Here is a 24,700-nt window from a genome sequence, read left to right on the forward strand (position 1 = left end):
TCACTGCCTTGTGAGCCGATGATCCGTGGGGGCGGTGCTTTAGTACGGTCTGTTCACTCAGAGGACGATAATTCTAATTTGCTCAATGTGTTGGGCAAATGTCCTTGTGCTCGAAATTGAGGACAATGGCACAATAAGTGGTCAATGTTTTCCTGACATCCGTAAAGACCACATGCAGGACTATCAGCCAAGGATATTCCCAAGAAAACGTGGAAGCCAATAGAGACATGTAGCCTATATGAAGATGAGGCTTTTTTTGACGATTTGTTTTCGAGTCAATAAATCGGGACAGTCATTCACGCTTCATTGATTGAAGGGATCAGCTACTGTTATATAGGGTGTGGAAACGGGAGATGAAGAAATGGGGACAAAAATGTTTTTTTATTTTTTTGCTGGGCATGGGGGGGGGGAGGCGGAATCCGAGACGTTCGTGTCACCCAACTCTCTGGAAACATTGTGCTCGCAATCATCAATATCATCAGAAGTTGTCATCAATACATGCGTAAAACTCTGTTTATTTTTTGGGGGGGGGGGTAGGGGTGGAAGTGACTCGCCCACTGTTCACTTGCCCAAATGCTCTTTTTTTGTTTGCCAGAATCCTCCGGGATTCTTAGACGTTCACGTTTCGGTATTTGCAAAAAAAAAAAGCCAATAAAGAAAGTCATACCAAAAATAAAGACAGGCTATCTCTCAAGGGTGGGCCATCTTTTGTGGGTTTTACGATGCTTCGACATAGAGCAAATGAGTTGTTTTACATATCTTCCTTCCAAATACACAGACCCTCATGCCATTCAGCCTATGCGATTACACGGTCACACATCCGGTAAACACGCAACGTGATGATTAGACGTGCCGTTGAAAGAGGCGAGAAGTAAAGACGCTAACTCACAGCGGGCCTTCCTCGTGAAGGGACGCATATGATTTTATAATTGAGTTCTCCTGAAACTTCACGAAAATCTCCGCGAATGAGTCTTTATAATCAATGTCTCCAACCTGAAATATATCAAAGTAGACCTATGTTTACACAACAACAACAACAACAACAACAACAACAACAACAACAACAACAACAACAACAACAACAACAACAACAACAACAACAACAACAACAACAACAACAACAACAACAACAACAACAACAACAACGTAAAAAAACCGTAATGCGCCATCAACTTATGCACACTTTTTTGCAACAATTCCTGATACGTATTACGTGAGCCTGGAATTCTGAACAGTAGTTATTTGATGTAGAACATGTGTGCAGTGTGGTGAAAAAGGTATCGTCGGGCTTCCGAAAGTCAGCCATTTATTTGTCTTATCTTTGAAGTTGCCTTTCGCGCACTTAGGCGGAGGCTGTAACCGCGGGTGTTGACCCAAAACGTCGACTTCGGCTTTTTTTCTCGAAATGATTCGAAAAATTCTTCGCTGCGAGAGTCCGAATTCACTTTATTCCTAGAACACGAAGCCTTGTGCGATGCATATTTGCATATTTGCATATGCAAAAGAAAAGCGTTTTTGTCTTCCCGTACTATCTTGCTCTCTTATATGCTGAGCGAGTAAGGGCAAAAGAAAACGAAAGCAAGAGCTAAATGACTTTTCGAAGCATTATTTTCATTTTCTCAGTTTCATCTTAGTCCTTTCAAAAATGGATATATTTGTATTGAATAACAACTTCAAATTCCATTCTAAGGCGCTATGCTTTGTTCATAACGTCTTGATTTGTAAGCTAGCCGTACTGCACATGTAACAGAGACACAGACAAGGAACACACACAGATGCTCTGTACTAAGAACTCCTTAATATTTCAGTGAACCCTCGTCATATATTAATACTGTCATGAAAAATTTCGAATAATGCCCTCGGCGTGGCGTGGCCGAATACGTATGATGGCAAAGTAAAAAAGAATTTCACGCAGGTAAAGCTTTCGCAAGGGGAGAATATTTACGCCTCAGGCATCGACGAGTCGTTTACTATGTTTCACGTTTCTGAGTTTGGTGCTGCGTATTGCTTAAAGTACGTAGCACGTTTCGCCAGTTTTGTTTGCGAAAACAGTATATGCATGACGAGTGTCTAGCAAAATGCTAAACAGTGTTAGAACCCTGGATCACTGTCGTTCCGGTGGCTGAATATCTTAAGATGTGTTTCTTTTGCAGTGTAGTTTAGATATTAACAAAAGGGGCAATATGCGATTGCATGACAAAGGGCGAGAGAAAAAGGGCTTGCTAGGGATGTACGACGTACATACCCACTATTATGCGAAATGATAACTTACTTGATCAAAATGCTTATTCAATGCAGCTTCCTCCAGGCTAAAACCAGAGTGCCCAATGTACGGCCTTAGCGTCCACAGCTGTGAAGATTAGCATACGAGTACGAATAAATGAGGGGCTTTTAAAAGAAAAAAAAAACATGACCTCAACAGTTTCTGCGTAAACTTAGAAAAACACGTTTATCGCAAAAGTTATTCATCGCATCATGCGCAAGCATATAATAATCATAATATATTTTAACTGTATTATTTCTGGCTAGTAAACCTTCCCGAATTGTTTTACGAATGTTGCAAGACGAAATGTAGCACAGAAACTTATTTGTTTGCAATAAAATAAGATGGGTGGAGCTCTGACGATTATCGATTGATTTTTTTTTTATATTCCGGACAAATAAGGTTAAATAAATGGATGTTCTTGTCCCGTCCCGGAGTGGTTGCTAATTATAAACGCTGGTAGGGGGCCTGTTAATACGCAGAAACGCGTGCTTTTGGTATACCACGTGTACCATCTCCGTGCCACCTAATTAGCATGCGCACTTATCATTCACCTGTCTCTCAGGGACGGTGATGGTTGGGGAAACATGAATATCTTTTGATTCTGTCCCATTTTATGTGAGCAGGCGGGTACGTAGGCAGGCAACGCTTTTCAGTTGCTCTGTGCTCTTATGTATTCGTAATCTTTGCTATAAAGCCAGCGGGAAGATGAAGCAATTCCGTAATCTTTTAACGGGAACCCCAGCGAGTCCCTACTCGTTAGGGCCACCTTATTTCTGTTAGGTAACAACCACAAGTTAATTGTTTGTGATAAATAGCTGCTGAAGATTGCGGCAAGTTCCCCAATTTTTTTTTTACTCGTTTATTCCGGCGTTGGAGCAAAATGTCCTCGGATAACTATTTTTCCTTTAGTTTCTTTCCAACTTCGAATCATAGACTCGAATCATAGACTTCGTTCTTCCCATTATCATCCCCCATTGTGACCCTTTTTCTTCCCCTCTTCCCCTTCCCTTACGTAGAGTAGCAGGCCGGATGATCCATTATCCGGCCGACCTCTCTACATCTTCCAATCATTAAAATACTTCTTCTTCTCGAATCATAGACTGATGCTTTAGCGGAATCGTTATGCAAATGTGGTTCTCATTTATTGGGTTTCCTATATATATTTCGGAAGGGTAGCGAAGAGGGCATAACGTACTTTGTGCAAGGCCCTTCTTCTAGTTACTAGGTCCATCCAGGGCGTCGTCCGAAGGCGCCTGTGGTAGGCTTTGCCGATGTTGGAGAGCAGGTTTCTAGCCTGGGTCAAACAGTGAAGCCAGTCTCCAAAAAGGATCGTGTCAGCCATGTTGGTTTGTTCTTCATTCGTTTGCGCGCACGTAAATGGAGACACTGAACGTGTTTCCTAGTGGAAACGTTATAATCAATCGCATACGCTCAAGTGTCGCTCTGTTTATAGCGTATATACATGGAGATGACCTCATTAGAGCGCATAGCTTAGCGTCGCTGATGACTTTACTTACTAGGTGTCTGATACGCTTGTGCACAGCAAATATTAGTAGACGTTTTTTAATCGTGAATGGGCGGAAATTCTAAGGGCAAGTAAGACAGTAGCATAATATCCAAAATACAACGTCAATAAAAAGGGACTGTAGCTCATTTTCGAGGTTATTTAAGAGCGCGAGAAACAATATTGAAAAAAAAAATTGTTACTGTACTTACCATACCTTTATGGACCAGCAAGTTGCTGTTGTAAATAAATATTCGCACTCGAGTAGTCGGATGCGTTAAACAATACGTTCGCATATAGCCTACCGAGGCTCGCCTCCACACTCCCCGTTCCGCCAAACGAAGTATAATGAAAATAAAAGAAAAAGGAAGGAACGCAAGCCCGAATAAAGAGAAAGGATATTTGTTTGGGTGAAAGTGAACGTGAATGTGCAAGTGAAATCCGTTGCTGCATAAGAACGAGCAAGTAATAACACTTAAGTGGAAGTTTAGTAATTAAGTTACAGGAAATGTACTGCACTTGTCTGCATTGATTGCTATTTTCTGTATTTAGTTGACAACTACAGCATGAGCTCTTGCGTCTACCAGACACTGTAGCCAAGCTCATGGAAAGTCGAAGATGGAGTTTTTAAGCCACAAGTATGATTACACCACAAGTTGGCTGCTTCTCCGAATATGTGATTCTGTTTTAAGCAAGCCGTTCATCGAGCATTGAGGCCCTGAGTCAGAGTAGTCGCCTTATTCTTTGACTTATCTAGTTATGTTTTATTGTTATCTTGTTGTGGTCTTAACATCTATTGTTGGTTCAGCTCATCGCATTTTTCAGAAGATTTTTTTTATGTTATTGCGCTTACCTGTCGGGTATAGTTAGAGAAATATACGGTAGGTCAACGTAATGAATGAAAACCAACCACAGCGTCCATAGTAAAATAAAAATAATATGCAGGTCGCACTGATCCCGGGAAAATGTGCCAGTGCGAAGCACTTGCTGCACAACGCATGCGATAAAATGTTTTGACGCTACGGCTTGCGAGTGCTTTACTCTGTTGGGACTCGCTTGCGGGCCATTCGAAACCGACTAATGTATACCCTCTAAGCACTCGGTTTTACGCATCACGACTTTGTCATGAATCATGCGCTATGATTCCAAAGCGATGTGTAGTAGAGCCCACGCATCACGACTTTGTCGTGAATCATGCGTTATGATTCCAATGCCATGTGTAAAAGAGCCCACGCATCAGGACTTTGTCGTGAATCATGCTTTATGATTCCAATGCTATGTGTAGTAGAGCCCACGAGGCCATCTTAAGTACATGCCACATCTCCATTATGAGAAAAAGGAAATATCCCTATAAGTGCATGCAGCTTATGCAGTTTAGGGACATATGCAGTTTAGAGTTACTGCATATGTCCCCAAGGGTAGCATATACCGCAACTTTGACGGCGCTGAACCACAGGCACTATCGGCTGTGTACGAGAGAGAAGGAGGGTGAGAATGGGCTGACGTCATCACTAAACATTTGCCCATACAACTGGTTTGGCGGGCACAGCGCGGAGGCTGGAATTGAGGTAAAGCCCCCTAGAAGCTTTAAATTGACGGAACGCCTAACGTCACCTGAAAACACAAAGTAAGATGCCTAGCATATGCAGGGCTTGCCCGAGATTATGGGCGCGCCCGTGCAATAGCGGAGGTTGCAGCAGAGACAACCGGGAAACCCTGGCACGCAAGACGCTGTCGCTGAAGTAAACGCGACAGCTGCTGCATACAAAACAATCGCGAGGGAGAGAACGTTTGACGTCACTCTCAAATATCTGCTCCCAACAGCCTTTGCGGGTGCGGCGTGGAATGTGCGAATGTAGCCACCCACATGACCAGACGACAGGAAAGGAAATCAGGGGGAGTGAGCCCATGAATGCATCGCAGTAAAATGTAAGCGACAAAACTCGCTACGCAGTGTGAAGCAGCAATAATGAGGCATCAAGACGTGTTGGGTCGTTTTTAGGGCAAACTGCTCTGGGTAAAGTATGACATGTACGCTTCCGTCGCGAGCGCAAGCGGTTCGCTATGTCCGCCAGCCGCAGCTCCTGCGACACTCCGCTCGTCCGCTTGTAAATATATATATATAGGTCTGTGACGCCCTCCGAGAACCGTCGCGCGCCGCCGGATCTCGGAGTCCGCGGCCTGGCGCTCGTCTTCGATTTTGTTCCTGCTGCAACGGTCTCGTCTGCGTGCTGTGAAATTGAAGCGTAGTAACACAGATGGTTGACATCTTTCTTAGGGCTAGAGATTCTCACCTCCGCCTTCGCCTCGAACGGAAACGTGTGTTCCATGTAGAGACGGCCAATGAGCTCCTTCATGGCCTTTCGCAACAGTGTAATGCAGGTGCTCGAAGCCTGGTCGTCGCCGTCGCCGGCGCCGCGCGATTTATTTGTGGGCGGAGGATCGTCAAGCGGATCGCCATGCGGAATCCAGACATGTTTGCTGATTTCTAGCGCCTTTACGACGCCGATAAAATTGTAGAAGACCACACTGGAGAGGAAAAGAAGGAAAGAGAGAAGGTTCGATTGCTCGGAATAGCGCTTGTCATATAATATTTAAACGAAGACATTGCTGGGAAACTACGACAGCTACTACAATACGGATTACATTGCATTTCTGTCTTCACATCACAGAACGGACGCACGCTTTTACAAAACAAGTTTGATGTACACTCTGCGCAGGTGGAACAAAATTAGATCCTACTGTCCTCAGAACTGTGTATGAGTAGACTGCGCTACCGTGGGGCTAACAAAAACCAACAATGACAATGCTAACTGAAAAACAGCAGGTTTTTTTTCTTGTTGGAAGGAATTACACTTCGTATAAAGCCCACGTGTTTTAAGGAGAAAAATAAATAACAGAAACTAGTGGCGAATATTGTTAATGTAGGCGAATAGCCGAAAGCTTCTGCAATATTATTCCATTTACTAAAGGAACGATGCGCTTTCAGGTTCTTGCAGTGAGGATACTTAGGCAGCGTTCGGTGTTTCATTGCGTAATTCTGCAGGCTCTTTCAAGAAGTGCGTGTGACAAAATATGAAAAAAAAAGAACTTCGTCGCGTAAGGCGACAATTGTTAATCCAGTGGGCTTCCCAATTGCGATTGCAATAGACTTCCTTGCTTCTGACGTCACAATTGCACAGTGCGAGGAAAACAGGCCTTCGGATGCTCACGGTTTAAAGCGTTTGACGAACTCGAGGGTACGGACGATGTAGTTCAGAGCGACGACCGCGATCTTGTCGGTGTCGCGCAGTGTGACGTTGGCTGGCCGCATCTCTTGGTTCAGCAGTTCTAGAAGAGGAAGCTTTGAGGTGGAAGAGAAACAAAATCGACTTGCTCTTCCATCATAGAAATAGGATGCTTAAAATTCGTGAGGAACATACACGTAGTACCAACACGCACAAACACAGAAAGAAAGTAGACGTAAAATATTTTCTCACTTTACCCCAGGAAGGCGAGCCTCCGCGCCTTTGATCGCTTCCTTGGAGATGTTCTGTGTAACATTTCTTCTCTCTTCAAGTGGCTGCACAAGCTGCAAAAAGAACGAGAAGGGAAGTGCAAAAAAGAAGAAGGAAATAAAGAAAGACACTGCGTCACAAGCAACCAGCTTGAGTTGCGTGCGAAGGCGACAGCGTATTTGATCTTTAGGCCACACAACTGGCTGTCGGATTGATTGTGCAAATGTGGCTACGCCAGCATCGCTTCAAAAGACGGCATAAATACAGCTTGCAATTTAAATTGGTAGGAGTAGGTCCAGCTTATTAACTGCTGGTGGACTGTGTAGCTAAATCCGTAAGGTAACCTACACAAGTCCCAATCGTAAAGACTAAGATGCTTGATTACTTGGTAGGTTGGTTGGTTGATTGGTTTGTATTTATAACTGATTCCCACTAGTGCCGATTGGCCACGAATCGATTGGATTAGCCCGAAATAATTAGTGAAATAAATAAGACAACGAGAAATTTTGACTAAATTAAAGGAAAAGTAAGATAAGTCAGAATCGTTGACTGTTGGGCCAGTTGGTGAAGATAAGACTGTTTCGCCGAGTACGCCTCCTTCCTCTTTGTGTCAAAGTTCACTCCATCCTGGGCTGCAAGTGACGGATGCAGCAGGCTTAATTTGCCATCGAATGACGCTTGATTCAGAAACAGTGAGTCTTGTATGGGTCCCCAAATGAATTTTCATCATAGGAAGACGTGCTTCATGCTAACAGCAACGCTCGAGGAAGGTGTCAGTTTATCCCCGTAACTATAGAATGTATGGTGCCACTTGAGCATTACAGACGCTTCGCCCAAGTGTGTTCAGGCCGAATTAGTTCAGCTTCCTGAAACTTGCCTTGTTCGATTTTTTTTACTCCTTTAAAACACAATGTAGACGGTATTTAACGCTAAATAATTAAGTAGGCCCTCGAAGACACTGTGAAAATCCGTGACGCCAATGCAAGCTGGTGCTGAAATTTCAAGGAGGTGTCGCCACCCGTATTTTGTGATTACTCCTTTCCGGCTTACCAAGGGTGTTAACGGGCTAAAAGTGGTGGTTTTGAAATTGTAGAAGGGTAATTTACTAATACAGAAGAAATAATTTTTTTCTTTAGTGTCTCTTTAATACCAAAGGTATGTCACCAAAATGAAAAACTCTTTCTTTGGCTTAAACACAAGGATTAGTAGCTAAAGGCAGAACATTAATATACATGGAGAAAGTAACAATCTCCTAGTGATTTTAGAAAAAAAAAAGATTTCTTAGTCTAAACAGAGAGTTCACGATGTAACATCGTGTGGCATGTCACCGTGTTGACGCTAAAATCTAGATTTTCGTTTCACGTGATGTACATCAATGCACTTATGCGGTAAATAAACTCCTATTGTATTCTATTCCATCTCGCTTCATTCAAAACGCATTCGACGACCACTTTTCGTTGTCTTTGACCATGCGATGGTCTACATCAAATTAATGCCAAATTTCTCGCAAGGTTACTGCCCTAAGTACGCGGAAGAGCGTGAAAGGTTGGGCAACGACCTCAGGCGTCTCGACAGCGCACCGTTGTTGGAGGATGTTATTTTAGGCCCTTGGCCAGATGCTCAATCGAGTTTGAAGGCCATCCAGGCATTACTGAACTTTTTAAAAATTACTGGCCTGGATTGCAGACTTTGAGCATGCCAAATTGCTTGCCATATCTTCTACATCTTCCTTCTATCGTCATCGTCACCCATCATGCACCTCTTTCTTCCCTCCTTCTTTCCCTCTTCCCCTTCCCCCAATGACGAGCAGCTGGCTAGAGGAATATACCTCAGGCCGACCTCTCAGCATTTCGTATCATTAAGCTTCTCTCTCTCTCTCTCTATGCTACATTGTAATTTAACGACTTCCGTAACGTTCCGCATTGTATCAGACTTCATATTCTTAGAATTTAAAACAGCGTGAAAGACGGAACACAAGTAAAAGAAGCACACAGACACGGCGCTGCCTTCGTACGGCGAATACACGCGGCCAGAGGAGGCATTCTACGCTGTCATACGAAGAGCCCTCAGGCTTACGAACGAGGACGTATTGAGAAGTTGCACGCTCGTGGTATATCTTCGGGCGGAAGGCCGCCATTCTCACAGATCCTTACTGCACCTTTAATGCGTGTTACCAACGTCCGTTGTCAGAACCTGATCGAACCCGACTAAAGGTAGTTGAGCGCGGAGAAATACAGGGACAAAGGAAGGCGCAGTGGACAGACAGGTATACACCAACGAGCCCGCATCTCCACCCTGATCGAGCCACGCACTTTTACGCTAGAGTAGTCTTTCAATCAGCTATTCTCACCACCATCGACTATTCTCTATACCAATAACTATAGCTAATATATCAACTTGACCAGGTACACATATGCGACAAATTTCCAAGTTTCTCAAGTAGGAAGCTAGAAATGTCAGGTGGTGTGACTTCGAATGAAGGCATCGTAAGGGCGTACTTGGCGTGCGCACTTAACCATGTGATGCCCAGACATAGTCTGATAGTCACATAAAAAAGGAACAAGTGAGCCACTTGCTCACTCTATCTCGCGAAATAGAGAGCGCACTTGGCCCACCATGAAAACAACAATATTTAATTTGTTTTATTTTTGAATTAGTATAAGCGAACAATTATTACTTGATTTGCTGAACTATACTTAATGTAAAAAGCTGAGCTAGTTGAAACTTGAAAATCTGAGACATTTCCAGCGCTTCAGGAGAAACATTGAAACGGCGATAAAAAAGAGAGGAACAAAGTAAGAAAGCAGGAAATAGGCTATATTGAACTAGTTTTACTGCGTAGAAAAATATAACCCCGAAAAGTCAAGCGGCATGCTCAAATACACCAAGGCATAGCGCATACGTTCATGATTTTGAACATTTGAGTGCGACAGAGTTTATCCTGTTCCGGGGTACTCTCCTGCACATTGCCAAATTACGCCATATTGTCAAATTTTGTGCTGACGGCATTTTGAGCCAATAAAACAGGCCGTGCCAGCCCTGTGATCCAATCGGAGTTGTAAAGGTGGCAAATTCGACAGTACGACGGAGTTTAGGAATTTTTCAGAATCGCAACCCTGCAACACTATTGTCTCTTTCCTATGTTTGTTTTCCCCCTGAAGCACTGGAAATGTCTCAGATTGCTGGACCACTTACAGGCAAAGCTCGTTCTAGAGGTTCAAGAACGCTATTATAGGCTATGCGTTAAGTTTCCTCGTAAATAAATAAATGAGATAGGTGACATATCGAACTAAGTGTTGCGCAAATGACACGTAGAGCATTACACGGCTAACTGCAAGAAAAAGTTAGCTGCAGTCTGGAAGACGCACTTACATTCTCTAATCCCCTCTTGAATTTCAAGACGCTTCGGGCGAAAGACTGCAGATCACCGTCGGTGGCGTCTGGCCGGAACATCGATGCCAACTGCATGACACGTTTTGAACTCCAGGGCAATATGTCACTGGGACTCCTCACGTCTTCAGCCCCATCCAGTGGGGCAGTCGATTGTTGTAACTGCAATTCGAAACAGTATGAACCCTGAATCACTGCCTTATTCAGTTGAAATTCCGTTGACATTCAGTTGAAATTTCACAAAAAGCCGCAATACGGCTGGTGTGTGGGCTTCTCCTACGTGAACGGCGCAGGTGCCAATAGAGGCTCCATATTATGCAGAAAAGCTGCGATAAGCAAAGCATAGAGTCTCTGTTACATAGCCCCGCAGTAAAACATGCACGTAGAGCGTGCCTTCCTTCCCACACCTCTGGTGCGGCATCGATATGGCATAGATTTGCGAGTGTGATAATCATCAGACAATGAAACAAGGCATCTAAGATTTGCAAATCTGTCAACGGTATCAAAGCAAAACCACAAAACCATTTCGTCTTCACGGCAGAAAACATTAAAATTCATATTTGTCGGGGTGCTAAAAAAGAACTAAGGAACATCAGAAATGAACACTTTAGATGGGCTTCCTATACGTACAAAACGGAATTCTCACCCGCTCTACGTGATGGAATTTCAAGTGAGAAAAAGAAACAAGTACCTGGACTATTTTCGCTGACGTGTTGTCATTATCCTTTACCACGTGAACCGAGAAGAGTGACGTCAACCTGGTCATCCGAAGAACGCCCGCGAAGTCCCTGAAGGGGCTCAGCGTCTCGTTGCCGACCAAAGGCCACAAGCCTAGACCGTCTTCAGCTAACAGCTTCCTCAGGATCCTGATTCCTTCTTCCTTGCTCATTTCGTATGCTGCAAAGACGCAGAACGCAAGCTGGTAGCTCTCCACGCAAACGTGCCTACCGCAAGCAGGAATTGATTACAACGAAGGCGCCGAATAAAACAACGGACGAAGGAAGGAGACACGAGACAACCATGCAGACAGCCACGTAAGCAGGAAGCTTATCGAGTGATTCGACGCTTCCAAGAGATCAGTGTATTACATCTTGATTCGTCGGGGCAGATCGACGGGACCCAGATGGGAAGCGTCCAAATGCTAATCGTCGCTCCATTTTGATAGTCGGCTTATAATCTTCAGTGGGACGATGCCCGATAGCCTCATTCAAAGTGTTTTTGTGGCTTGGTATAAGGTTGGCAACAGAGGATATTCAGCAGAGCGCGATTTAGTACAGTTTATGACCATACCTTTAAAAAATATTGTCGCCGATGTCCTGTTTTGTTTTGACATCCACACAAGCATGGGCATTGGACAACACCTCCACTTTCTTGTTTTTATAGTTTTTTCTTCGGACATATAAATCTGTATGCGTGGATTGCTTTGATAAGCTTTCGCTAGACACTTAAGCAGTAGCCGCGTACTGCATATAAAATCGTATGCGCTGAACTAAGAGGTGCTAGAAGTTTTCATGACACATTCGCCAATATCTACTACGTTGCAGCGTACTTCACGCAGGACGTATTGTCCTAAAGGTACTTGTGCTTTCTGGCGAGCCCTTGACCTGCTTATGACAGCAAAGCGGACGTGTCTCTTGTTGACATCCCCAGCATTTCCTTCCATAAAAAAAAAAGTGTTTCTGTCCCTTCTGCAGATTAATGTGGAATCGTGTATCTTAGACCACGATTTTCTGAAGGAACAGGGAATATATGTTTTTCGTTTTTTCGTATTTATTTCGCTTAATTCTGAGTCACGAAGCAGGTGGAACTTGTTCGCGTGCTCGTCGCCTCTTTAGAACTAAAACTGCGCTCTCATTTCTAGATACTTACCGTCCCTCATGCAGGTGTGGTAAGCAACGCCAAGTTTTTCAGTCAGGTTCCGGGCGTGTGTGACGTTCTTCATCGTCTCCAGCAATTCTGCGCCGCGTGAGATAAGCATAATCATCCCGACTGCGTTACGGCAAATACTTCGGCCCGTATTTTCAGAATAAGGCAGGAAAAAGGAGGAACGAATTGCACACCGGCTGCGTCGTTTTGCAAAATCGTGTTCGTGAAATTGTACGTCTGCACCTTCACAGAGTTCAAGTGTACAAACGTTGCTTTAACGTGAACTTAGCAGTAAAAAAAACATTCGCATTTGTCAAAAGTACATAATGGTCAGGTCCTGGTTCACCTTATCGCTGCTCTTTTATTCCCTACCGTCGGAGAACAAGAATTTAAGTCTAGCGATTAATTGCGTGCGAAAGGTCCAACATTCCAATATTGCCGGAAGAGCTCTCCATGATGCGCTACTCTTTCTGGTAGTACTTGTTAATGGAATAGCTGTACGTGTCGAATAATTATAAATTTAGCGCCAAAAAGACGATAATAGCGAGGGTAGGACATAAAAACAGGGCGTGCTCTTTTCTGTTGTTCGTCCTGTCATTATGTCCTCCTCTCTCTGTGATCGCGCTCTTCGCGCTAAATGCATTAATATTTGACAGCTTCTTTTTGCTTTCTGTTTAGTTGCAATTATGTCAACAACTAATTTTATTGACGCTCCTTTCATTTGATAAAACATTTGGCAAGATACGACTCTACTGAGTGGTATCTACTGAGTGACTCTACCGAGTGGCAACAATATTGTATGCAATGGAACTGACAACAAGAACAAAACAAAAGAAATATTCTATTGGAAATTTTTGTAAATGTATTATTTTTTGTTGTGTTTCATATTACCAGCGCCTTAGAAATTGAAAGCGAAGGGAAGAGGCAGACACCAAGCACTGCATGTTTCCGTCTCGCTTATATTGGTCTGGTAGCATGAATAAAGAATTTAGCAACCAAATTGCCCGCTTGACAGAATTGCTTGCAATTTTCATAGCGGTTTCATCTCTAGTGCATAACAAAGCTTTATGTCTATGCCGTTATCAATCGAGTTTCATCATATGCAATTCAATAAGGTAGTAAGTGGGAACTACTGATCTAGCATAGTTCAGATTTTGTAAAACCAGTGCTTAAAGGAAGCGCAAGGAAAATAGGTGCGCAAGTCTTCCTCTTTGTTTTGTCTGAGAAATTTGTTTTGCTTGCTGGAAATTCGTTGCGTGCGTGTGTTGCATTTGCAATAGCTGTGGTTTTCGAAAACTTCAACTGCACCAGAAACGTATTCCCGAAACGAATAGGTCCTACTAGTTTTTAGTATTTGGTAAACTCTCGAAGAGCAACAATGTCATCTACTTTGTATGGAAACTTATTCTTCACTGCGTTATTCAACACGACCACCTGTGGTCGCCGTCATTCCAATTGATTACTCGTGTCGTTCTCGCTTAAGCACAAGTTATTCATTTGAACGAATTATTCACAGCAATTTCATGGTGCACCTTGTGAGCCTTTTTCCACCTGTCTACCTCGCCACCAATCTTTGAAAATATTGTTTCTGGAAGCAGGCGTTCCCGCAGAGTGTTCGCTACAGCGAGTGCTGCATGTTCGTGCACACATTCACTACAAAACATTATAATTGAAGTTTAGGTACCTTTGATGTCCCTCTGCACACTTTCTTCAATAATATGGAACACGCCGTAGTTCTGGAGTCCCTCGGGAATAGGATTCGCGTCGGCCCACCGCGCGCAAACATAGTCGTAGAAATCCTCGCATGGATCCGCGCTTTGGTTGATGGAATCCAGGATGATTTGTGCTGACGCAGACACAAGAGACGTAGTAAGAAATTCGTTTAAAAGCGCTCGGTTAAGTGACTTGTGACACTTGCGCGCTTGTATGTGTGCTGTGTCTTTCTTTTTCTGTTTACTTTTTCTGTTTCCACATCTGCTACTACCTCCATGATTGCTTTTTGTGTTAAAAAATGGAGCACAACACAAATTGCGCTTTTCTTCTGGCCCTGTTTGTTTTTTTCTCCGCAGAAAGCAATTGTGAGTTACCACCAGCTATCTTAGCAGCCAACCTGCTGAGTTCCTCTTTTCTCAAATTATACAATCAGCCACAAATGATCTTATTTGTCAAAAATTAAAAAGAAAACGATATAAACTATGTGTATACCGTTCAGAACTTATACGTATTATACGTGCTGCGACACACGCCAATGGTGACTTCGAACACATTCAAGCGAGCCAATAAACCCATAAGTGCTATTGTTTTCCTTATCATGGGCAGAGGAACTGTTGCTACTGCTGGAGGCATATCGCTGCTAGATCGGCAGATGAAGCTTGGACGGTGCTAGGTCTAAGTGCAGACTGCAGCAAACATTGAAATATAGCAGTTAAGCCTTCATGACACACACACACACGCACACACACACGCACGCGCACACACACACACACACACACACACACACACACACACACACACACACACACACACACACACACACACACACACACACACACACACACACACACACACACACACACACACACACACACACACACACACACACACACACACACACACACACACACACACACACACACACACACACACACACACACACACACCATCCATCCATCCATCCATCCATCCATCCATCCATCCATCCATCCATCCATCCATCCATCCATCCATCCATCCATCCATCCATCCATCCATCCATCCATCCATCCATCCATCCATCCATCCATCCATCCATCCATCCATCCATCCATCCATCCATCCATCCATCCATCCATCCATCCATCCATCCATCCATCCATCCATCCATCCATCCATCCATCCATCCATCCATCCATCCATCCATCCATCCATCCATCCATCCATCCATCCATCCATCCATCCATCCATCCATCCATCCATCCATCCATCCATCCATCCATCCATCCATCCATCCATCCATCCATCCATCCATCCATCCATCCATCCATCCATCCATCCATCCATCCATCCATCCATCCATCCATCCATCCATCCATCCATCCATCCATCCATCCATCCATCCATCCATCCATCCATCCATCCATCCATCCATCCATCCATCCATCCATCCATCCATCCATCCATCCATCCATCCATCCATCCATCCATCCATCCATCCATCCATCCATCCATCCATCCATCCATCCATCCATCCATCCATCCATCCATCCATCCATCCATCCATCCATCCATCCATCCATCCATCCATCCATCCATCCATCCATCCATCCATCCATCCATCCATCCATCCATCCATCCATCCATCCATCCATCCATCCATCCATCCATCCATCCATCCATCCATCCATCCATCCATCCATCCATCCATCCATCCATCCATCCATCCATCCATCCATCCATCCATCCATCCATCCATCCATCCATCCATCCATCCATCCATCCATCCATCCATCCATCCATCCATCCATCCATCCATCCATCCATCCATCCATCCATCCATCCATCCATCCATCCATCCATCCATCCATCCATCCATCCATCCATCCATCCATCCATCCCATCCCATCCCATCCCATCCCATCCCATCCCATCCCATCCCATCCCATCCCATCCCATCCCATCCCATCCATCCATCCATCCGTCCGTCCGTCCGTCCATCCGTCCGTCCGTCCGTCCGTCCGTCCGTCCGTCCGTCCTTCCATCCTTCCATCCTTCCATCCTTCCATCCATCCATCCATCCATCCATCCATCCATCCATTAGGAGCACAACTATTATAGCTTTTTTGTGATTGGTGTCCCAATTTTTATCTATTTCGTATTCCCTTGATGAAGACAGAGAACTCTTTTATTAAGGCGCACACAATTTTGGCGACGTACAAAGGCCATCGCCGAGTATTGGCGTTTCCAGTATATGTATTCATATAGGATTAATGGTTCAGACGCCTATCATGCAGCTAGGATTACCGGTATTATTGGGAATCCCCGTAATTCCTAACGGACCCTGCTCATCACTATACTTGCTCTCTGTATGAGCTGGGTAGGGGTTCATTAACTTTTAGGCATTCATTGCGCGACTGACTGTAAGCTCTTGCAGTGGTGAAATATGCCATGGCAACGCAATTGGTTTATAAGTTATATATTTGCCTTTCCCCCAAAAATACGCATGCTCACATTCCAAGCAAAGATCAAGTATTGGAAAGAAGTTAGGCTATGTCTAAAGCACATACATTGACAAATTATATGAAAATAGGCTTTGAATTTATTAGGCGGTACAAGCGCCCCTCAACATGTATATTTTGTGGCGTTTAAGTTTTGCCGAAATGCGCAAGGCCGTGGAAGTTTCAAGACAGGAAGAATTGGTCGTTGCTTTGCTTACGGTTTTTCTCGATGTGGTCCGTCTTGCGTACGATACGAGCGAAACTTCAACTGAACGTTTGAATAAATTCATATAGGGTGGTAGTCAAGCAGTACGCCTTCGTTATACTTAGTTATACTTAAATTACACTTATACTTCTCTATACTCACTCTGTTGTCGAGAGGACTCCTTTGCGGCATTGGTACTGCACACAGGGATCAGTAGAATTGTAAGTCCTTCCGTCCTTGATAATAACTTTGTTTGGTAGCGGCAGCTTACAATGATCTACATGGTAAAATGACGCCAGTCAGAAGTTATCACATGCGGGATGTGGTGCGGATTTGATCGCACAAAAAATACGCAACATTTTCAACAACAACAAAAAAAAACTAATATTACGTCTTGTATCCGTATCTCTGCTTGAAACGGACACCAGCGAAAGGTTTTCACCGAAACATCCATTCGGGACGATGATCGAGAACGGACTGGGTGCGTTCGGAAATAGACTTTCAACTTTACAATTTGACGCCAATATTTACATGAATTTCTTAAATAACAGCAACCTTCCTCTAATTCATTGTTCCACCTTTTCCCGCGGCGGCTTTAGATAAAAGTAATATTTATTTATTTATTATTGCTATTTTTTTCATTCGTTAGCATAACTGGAAGAACCGGAGTTGTGAATTGGTAAAAAAAGAAAAAAGGAAGAAGGACAAGAAGAAAAATAAAACACAAGAGAGTTAGACCTACTCCACATCCACAAATCATTGACTCAGTAAGGTGCTAACAACAGGACAACTACAGAACGCCCACGATGGGGGCAACTGCTGTAATGACTATCACCGCGACGCATATGGCGGCATCAGACAACAATGACACGGCACCGACAACGGTTGCGTAACGACGACGTCAGCGTCAAAAAGACGACGACGGCGGCACGTCAATAATTTTTCGAGTGACGTCAAAGACCGCATAGGCCTCTGTTTGTGAGAACTGTGAATGGCTACTGTACAGAAATCCTAACTACAAGCGCCTGCGCTTCCCTTGACCAATGATGTCCAAGTGTGTGTCTACTTGAGGAATTAATTCCTATGTATCTGTGAAGTGACGTAAATGCGCCGCGATGCAATAGGATGTACAACGTGCATTATGCGTGGTCTTATATTCATCTTGCTTTTCCCAGGCAGTATTTCATTGAGAAGTAAAAGTCGCCTTAGTTACAAAAAGGAATCCAATTTTCACGCATCCATAAAGAGAAACGTGTACAAGAAAGGCCTAAAACACGATAACACGAGTGAACGCGCTCTTATATGTTTTAACCGTAATCCAACCTGCGCCGTAAGTTTAAAAGCATGCGAGTGGCCTGTAGCTAGATAGAACCAAGGCAATTTTATTTGCGCCGCTTAGAGCAAGTCAGATTAGTTTTGTTGTATTTCGCCTAATTACATAATTAGCAAACTAAGAAGCGCTAAAGAAAGCCCGCAAAACGCATACACACACACACACACACACAATAGAAAGGGCCGTGCGACTCGTTGCCTGGCAGTTTTCGCTTGCTTTTGTGGGCTTCTTTTGGGCTTCTAAAAAATACATTTATGAAGTACTTATAGAGCACCGGAAATATGGGTAGGAAATGTCTCATGCTAGCCTAAAATATTCTTATCTACAAGTTTGCTCTGATTATACTATCTGGGAAGATGAATAATTCTTAATTTAATTTTTAGTTTTACTTCGTAGCTCCTTTTACACTATTCATGCAATATCAAGAAAAAGAATTGCTACCTAGTCATTTTTATGTAACTATGAGCAGTCAGCATACCGGCATCTCTACATGCACGCTTTAGTGACTTCAACAAGCTAAACACAAATATGAGTGCCTCGCTTCGAATGCAGTCACACTCGGTCATGTTTTATTATGTGCATGGCTGTCATTCTGGACTCGCGATACGCTCGAGCGGCAACTCATCGGACCGGAAGGAATGGTTTATGAAAAAAAAAAATGTTGGAATAAAAACTCACTTGCGCAAAACCATCCCCAAAGGAATGTAGCGGCAAGGTAAGCACAAAGCATGATTACGCCTCTGTCGCTTCGATTTCTCCCGTGCACCTGAAATACAAAAAAAAACATATCTTTATTGAGTGAACTAACAAAGTAAATCTAACGACCGGCACGGCAAGTTGGTGCGTACAGCGCCCGCCATATTAATCTCTAATCTTACCTAAGCCTTTAATCTCAACAATGTCATCTTCAGAGTTCGCTGGTTTTTATGACAACGCTCAAAAGCTAAACAATTTGATCATTGACTAAGTTACGTGTAGTAGAGCGGGGCATAATGTTTAACGTTAGTAAAAATAGGACTTGTCCGACATCTTCACGCTTGCCTTGGGCTTTCTTGTGCAGGTTTGCCTAACATTTAACCCGACAAATTGTATTTGGCGAAATTGACTGGCGGCTTGCCGTCTTCTAAGAAATTAAATGATCTGATTGTGTTTGAAGCCGCATTCTGATAAATGTAAGCTGTTGTGGTGTTTCTATCACAGCCTGTGTACGAAGCGCTGCTGTAGAAGGTAAAAGAAAGTTTGGTAAATATTTGATAAAAGGTATAAACTGGTCAAGAGACACGGTAGAAAAAATTAGCCTGCTTTCGTCGCCTAGACAAAATCAGTGTTCGGACCAAGGTAATATTATTTTTAAACGCATAATACAAAAATAAAGTTACTTTTCTAGGGTGCCATTTTTTAAATGTCCTTCTTTGGGTGGTTAAAGGTATGAATGAAGAAAGGTATGAAGGTGGTTAAAGGTATGAATGAAGAAAGGTATGAAGGTGGTTAAAGGTATGAATGAAGAAAGGTATGAAGGTGGTTAAAGGTATGAATTCAGTGGGCGTGGGTGTGGTCGTGCGCTGAACGTTCTTGTTTTCAAAGACAGTAGAAAAGATTGGCAGAAATGATGTGCATCCACAAATATGTAAAGTGAATAACTCAAATTACTGAGATAATCTGGACATTTCATTCAGGTTCGCCACTTCATCGTCATTAATTACAGGTTCATCTCCACCAACATTCGATTCCGAACGAAATTGATTGATCTCCAGGGACTGCAATAGCTGGAACTTCGCTTGCATTTGTGTTAAAATTATACTTTAAAAGGAAGCTTTCGCTTGAAGCCAACTCCAATTTCTTTGTTCAAACGTATGCAAGACACAGCAATGCTCTCTTTAGACAACTGCTGGACTGGTTTGAGTTAAGTTTTGTTGTGAGAGGCAAAGGTAAATTATAGCAACTCCAGGAAATTTTGATTCAGGGCATACGATGTTTTTTTTAACAGAAGCTTTACAAATGAAAGTTTAAACGAAAACGCATGTACAAAGGCTACAACTTTTTAAATCTGTCAGAAAAACAGATGTCGCCGTTCTGTAAACTGCACCTGTAAGAACACTTAAAACGGACAACTTTTATAAATGAGTTTACAGCTTATATGGAACTATTGCACTGTTTGGTGCAGTTTTACAAAAGCGCTACCCACGAATTAGTGGTGTATTTAACGACAATGTCCAATACAATAATTTTGTGAGCTTTAGATGCATTATTAGGCGCCGTTTACATAACTGGAATATCGTTCTTATATTGCTCAGAGACAGAATACTCCAACGTAAGGTTCTTATTTTTAATTTGAAATATTCAGAGATTTTTCTAAAAAATTGAGGGGCATGAATTGATTTATTAATGCCATTTGGACATAAGTGCCAGAGACCTCATAAAGATCTATGCAGTCGATTTTGCGAAGAAGAGTTGCTCCGTTCCCAGGCATTTAGATAGGAATTGTCGAGCTACAGCTTTCTATTAAGCTGCTGTCGCTCTTATATTATCTTCTATTAAACGTAGGCGGTAACATTCACGCTCTCAACCACATTCGTGATTCATGTCCATGTTATATGTGCTCGCAGTACCTGCATGAAGTGCCTCCTCCCTTCCCCCCTCTCCAGCCCCCTTACCCTGTCCATGCTTCCATATTATTTCCTTTCTCGGTAACTATCGGCAACTCACGCAAGAAAAAAAGAAAAAGAAAGAAAGAACGATATCAACACATTCGCAAAAACGGCATTTCAGCAACCGTTTTAACGCGTACCCACTAGATGGGCTAGTTCATACTAGCCATTAAACAGATTTAGGTAAGTCATTTTAGCTCAAGCTAGCTAGGTGACTATGTTTCGCCGCACCATTTCAAACTGTGTGCCAAGAGGAATCGTCAAACATTTTTATGACTTTTATGACTTGGATCTGAGTCGGCTATTTCTAGTATTTCAACGTTTATTTAGAGAGCTACATTTTTTTTCCCTGTTTCAAGGTAACATGACAGCTTCGACTTAAACTTGTTTCCTTACTGCGGCAGAAGCTGGAACATCTAATGGCAGCTGCAGTCATATTTGCACGTATCATTATGTACACAACGGCGGACATAGCTATTATGCTCACTGCGTTGTTGCGCCCACCGTAAAAGATTTACTCGCTATAAAAGATGGCGAACCAATTAAACAGCTGTTCATTACAAAGTGTTCTACGAGTGCATTACAAAGTGCATTACGAGTGCTCCTCTAGGAGTTGTGTGAAGGGTCCGTAGGTAAAAAAAAAAGAAGGTAGGCACTGTAAGAGCGATGCCGAGTAAAAACAAGCGCATGAACAACAGCAATAAAAAAACGGAATGTAGTTAAATATTTGTTACCCAAGAGAAATCCTGCACAATGGGCGCTCAAGTGCTGAGACTTCAACGCCAGCTGAATGAACCTTCAAAGAACCTTCAAATACTTTCTGTAAGTTACCAGAAACGTATGGTGCGAATATGGCACGAATATGGCACGAATATGGCGTGAATATGGCGCAAATATGGTGCAAATATGGCGACTAGGCTTCACTCGCGAGAGAATCACTGCTCCGCCATAACAGGACTCAATAAATCATTGTCCTACGTTTCATCAGGAGCTCTGTGACGCGTTCCGCATCTCACCTGTGACGAAACGTTGAACGTGTCAGTGTATAGGCTGCCTTTCCGTGCGCCCTCGTCGATCAGATGCCCCAAGTTCCCAAAATCGGACTCGATAACGTCAGCAACCGAGCGCCAACCAGCCACCGTAAAAGTAGTGACGTCACCCTGATGGCGTCAGCTACCACGTATGCAAGGCTGTTTTCGTACTGCGGAAAACAGTCTTAAGTCGATTGTTCCGCGGCTTTTGATATGAAAAAAGAAGAATGCAGTGACTGTCATAGCAGTGTAGCGGAACCTGCGAAAAATAACGATGCGTAGAGGACAGGAAAAAAAAATATATATGCAGCTTTAATGTAGCTTGCGGAGGTCGGGAAAAAATATTTTACCCGCAGCTGCGCCTGAACAATAGCCTCCTCTAGAATGCGAGAAGTTGATGTAACAAAGAAGCGATCTGGAGGACCGCGTTCAAGATGGACTATTTATACCTTTCGTTTTTGACAATTTCCTGGTGTCATGTATTTTTATTTTTCTGATGTAAGCGGCGTGCGCTGCGTTATAAACGTAGTCAGCTAGATTACATGTGTTAATGCCTTTCCGCACTTTAGTAGAAACGTGCAATACCGTTAAAAAATGACGCTGTGGAATCGTTGCCCATTTAAGGAACGCAGGAAATAACAGGAAAATTCTTGGTCCCTTTTGTGGATTCGAACTGTTTGCACGTTTTTTCAGCACCAACTGCCTTTATTTGCGGCTATTTCGACGCAGTAATATTAGTGTACGTTCCTTATATGCAACCTGTCAGTGCCTACTGAATGTTGTATTATATTCGCCTACTAATTGTTAGCCGGACTCTGACAGCACGCTAATAATGAACTAATGTACATGCATACTACGGAATAATAAAACTGAAAAAAAAAATCTCTCGCTATGAGGTTGATTCCATTGTGCATGTATCCAGCTCGACGCAAAAAGAAAGAAAAGGAAAAGAAAGAGAGAAAGAAGCGAAAAACACACCCTATCTGCGCCTGCTGTGCAGAGGCCATTATGTGTCAGCTTCGGTAGTCTAAGCGAAAAAAAAAAACTGAAAAAAGTAAAGGGCAGCACAGCTGCACATGTTAGGACCTTTCTATACCGTATATATTTTGGCGCTTGATTCAGATTATTAGGGTAGGAGATTCGAAACAAAATCGTAATTTTTACTGGGCAAGATTTGCCGGTGGACATGCGAATTAGCGCGATCGTAAATACGGTCGTAAATAACTGAGTCTTACTAATTACCTTCCTAATTACGTGCTTTCAGGGGCATGTATTAACCCAGTACTGCGTTGCAAGTACAAGTAAAATTACTAGTACGATGTTTAAGAATCACCCGCTTGGTGGATTAGCGGATATGGCGTCGCGCTGTGAACTACGAGGTCGTGGGATCGAATCCCGTTCGCGGTGGCCGCATTTTCAGGGACAGAAATGCATAAACGCTCGGCAAAGAACTCCAGGCGGTCAGAATTAATTCGGAGTTCCCCACTAAGGCATGATCGAGCTTTTCGCACGCAAAGCGCCTGAATTTCCTTAGATAAGCTTTTCCAAATCCCTGAGTGCGCGCGAAAAACAGATATCGCATCACTGTAAACTAAACAAGTCGGAGCGTATAAGCCGAGCAAATTTGATATGTGAATTTACAGCTTACGTGAAGAGAGTTATAATGCTCTGGAGCGCTTTGCAAGAAGTCCTACTCACAACTTCGTGCTATAGATGAAAGTGGCCTATACCACATCAATTTCTTCCGCTTTATATCTCTTAATAAATGCAGAAGATATAGTTATAGTATCCTAGTATTACTGAGTTACACATTTTGAAACTTGTATCCTTAAATTTCTTTTTCGTAAGGAAACTGGCTGCTTAAATTAAAAAAAAAACTGTTTTTTAAAGTCATTATGTATCAAGTTTTTTTTTAAGTGCAATAAACCGCTTCAACACCGAGTAAAACGATTTCTCCGTTCACTTGTATTTAGATAGGAGCCCCCAACTAAAGTTTCTTGAATGAGTAAAGGCAAGTCACAAAAGACCAGGATTGAAGAAGGACACAAAAGACAGGACCGGCGCCTTTTTTATCTCTTTATAGCAACCAAGGCCTTTTCACGAAAAACACCAGTCGGCATAACAGCAAAGCCGCCCTCCTTATCGGCCTGTAGCGCTAGAAGGTCGTTATTCTCCAGAACCTGCGAAATCTCCTGGAGGTCAGGCACTCTCGGTGAAATGGATGCACCACTCGCCATCAGGCAAGAAACACCGTCACTTACAATTATTTCTTTTTCTTCTTGGTTCATTCCGCGGCTGGCCACTCTTCTCACCATGGCAAGCAATTCTTGGCGCTGGGATCCTTGTGTCAGGCTGAACTTCTTGTTAGTTTCTTGTTAACTGTTTCTTGTTAAAAGTTTCTTGTTAACTGTGGAAGAGCGGGCTCCCTTGCAACTAAATGTGCCAGTAACACGGAGCACTTTCGAGGACTATTGAACCAAGTCGGGATCAAATTTCTCGGTCGGTTGTGATTTGCGCACTTCCGCAGTTTGCGAAATAGGGCCAAGCGTGACAGACAAATTCGATCCCGGTCGGGCTCAATCGCGATCGGAAGTGCCTAGTGTGACCGGGGTACTAGTGACCGCTTTACCAATAGCGCAACTAGGAGATTAAAGCGAAATTACGGAGTTTTACTTGCGAAATCTGCGATCTGATCGAGAAGCCCGCCGGGTAGTGAGTGACTCCGGGTCAATTTCATTAAAGTGCACCCAATACACGGTAAACGAGC

General features: G+C 43.3%; 3 long non-coding RNA genes across 3 annotated transcripts; all 3 read right to left on the reverse strand.

Moving 5' to 3' along the window:
• Window positions 1–944: 944 nt before the first annotated feature.
• On the reverse strand, window positions 945–3,546 carry LOC142559510 (uncharacterized). Its single transcript, XR_012823137.1, has 3 exons — window positions 3,462–3,546; window positions 2,273–2,350; window positions 945–993 (listed from the first exon to the last, which is right to left on the reverse strand). It is a non-coding gene; the product is annotated as an uncharacterized LOC142559510 (long non-coding RNA).
• A 7,831-nt stretch (window positions 3,547–11,377) lies between these two features.
• Window positions 11,378–14,539, reverse strand: LOC142559511 (uncharacterized). The gene is made up of 3 exons (XR_012823138.1): window positions 14,208–14,539; window positions 12,527–12,613; window positions 11,378–11,554 (listed from the first exon to the last, which is right to left on the reverse strand). It is a non-coding gene; the product is annotated as an uncharacterized LOC142559511 (long non-coding RNA).
• A 2,518-nt stretch (window positions 14,540–17,057) lies between these two features.
• On the reverse strand, window positions 17,058–22,073 carry LOC142559512 (uncharacterized). The gene is made up of 3 exons (XR_012823139.1): window positions 21,919–22,073; window positions 18,933–19,020; window positions 17,058–17,198 (listed from the first exon to the last, which is right to left on the reverse strand). It is a non-coding gene; the product is annotated as an uncharacterized LOC142559512 (long non-coding RNA).
• Between the last annotated feature and the right edge of the window lie 2,627 nt (window positions 22,074–24,700).

The sequence above is a fragment of the Dermacentor variabilis genome, chromosome 10 (genome assembly GCF_050947875.1).
Source record: "Dermacentor variabilis isolate Ectoservices chromosome 10, ASM5094787v1, whole genome shotgun sequence".
In the NCBI taxonomy this organism is placed as follows: Eukaryota; Metazoa; Arthropoda; class Arachnida; order Ixodida; family Ixodidae; genus Dermacentor; species Dermacentor variabilis.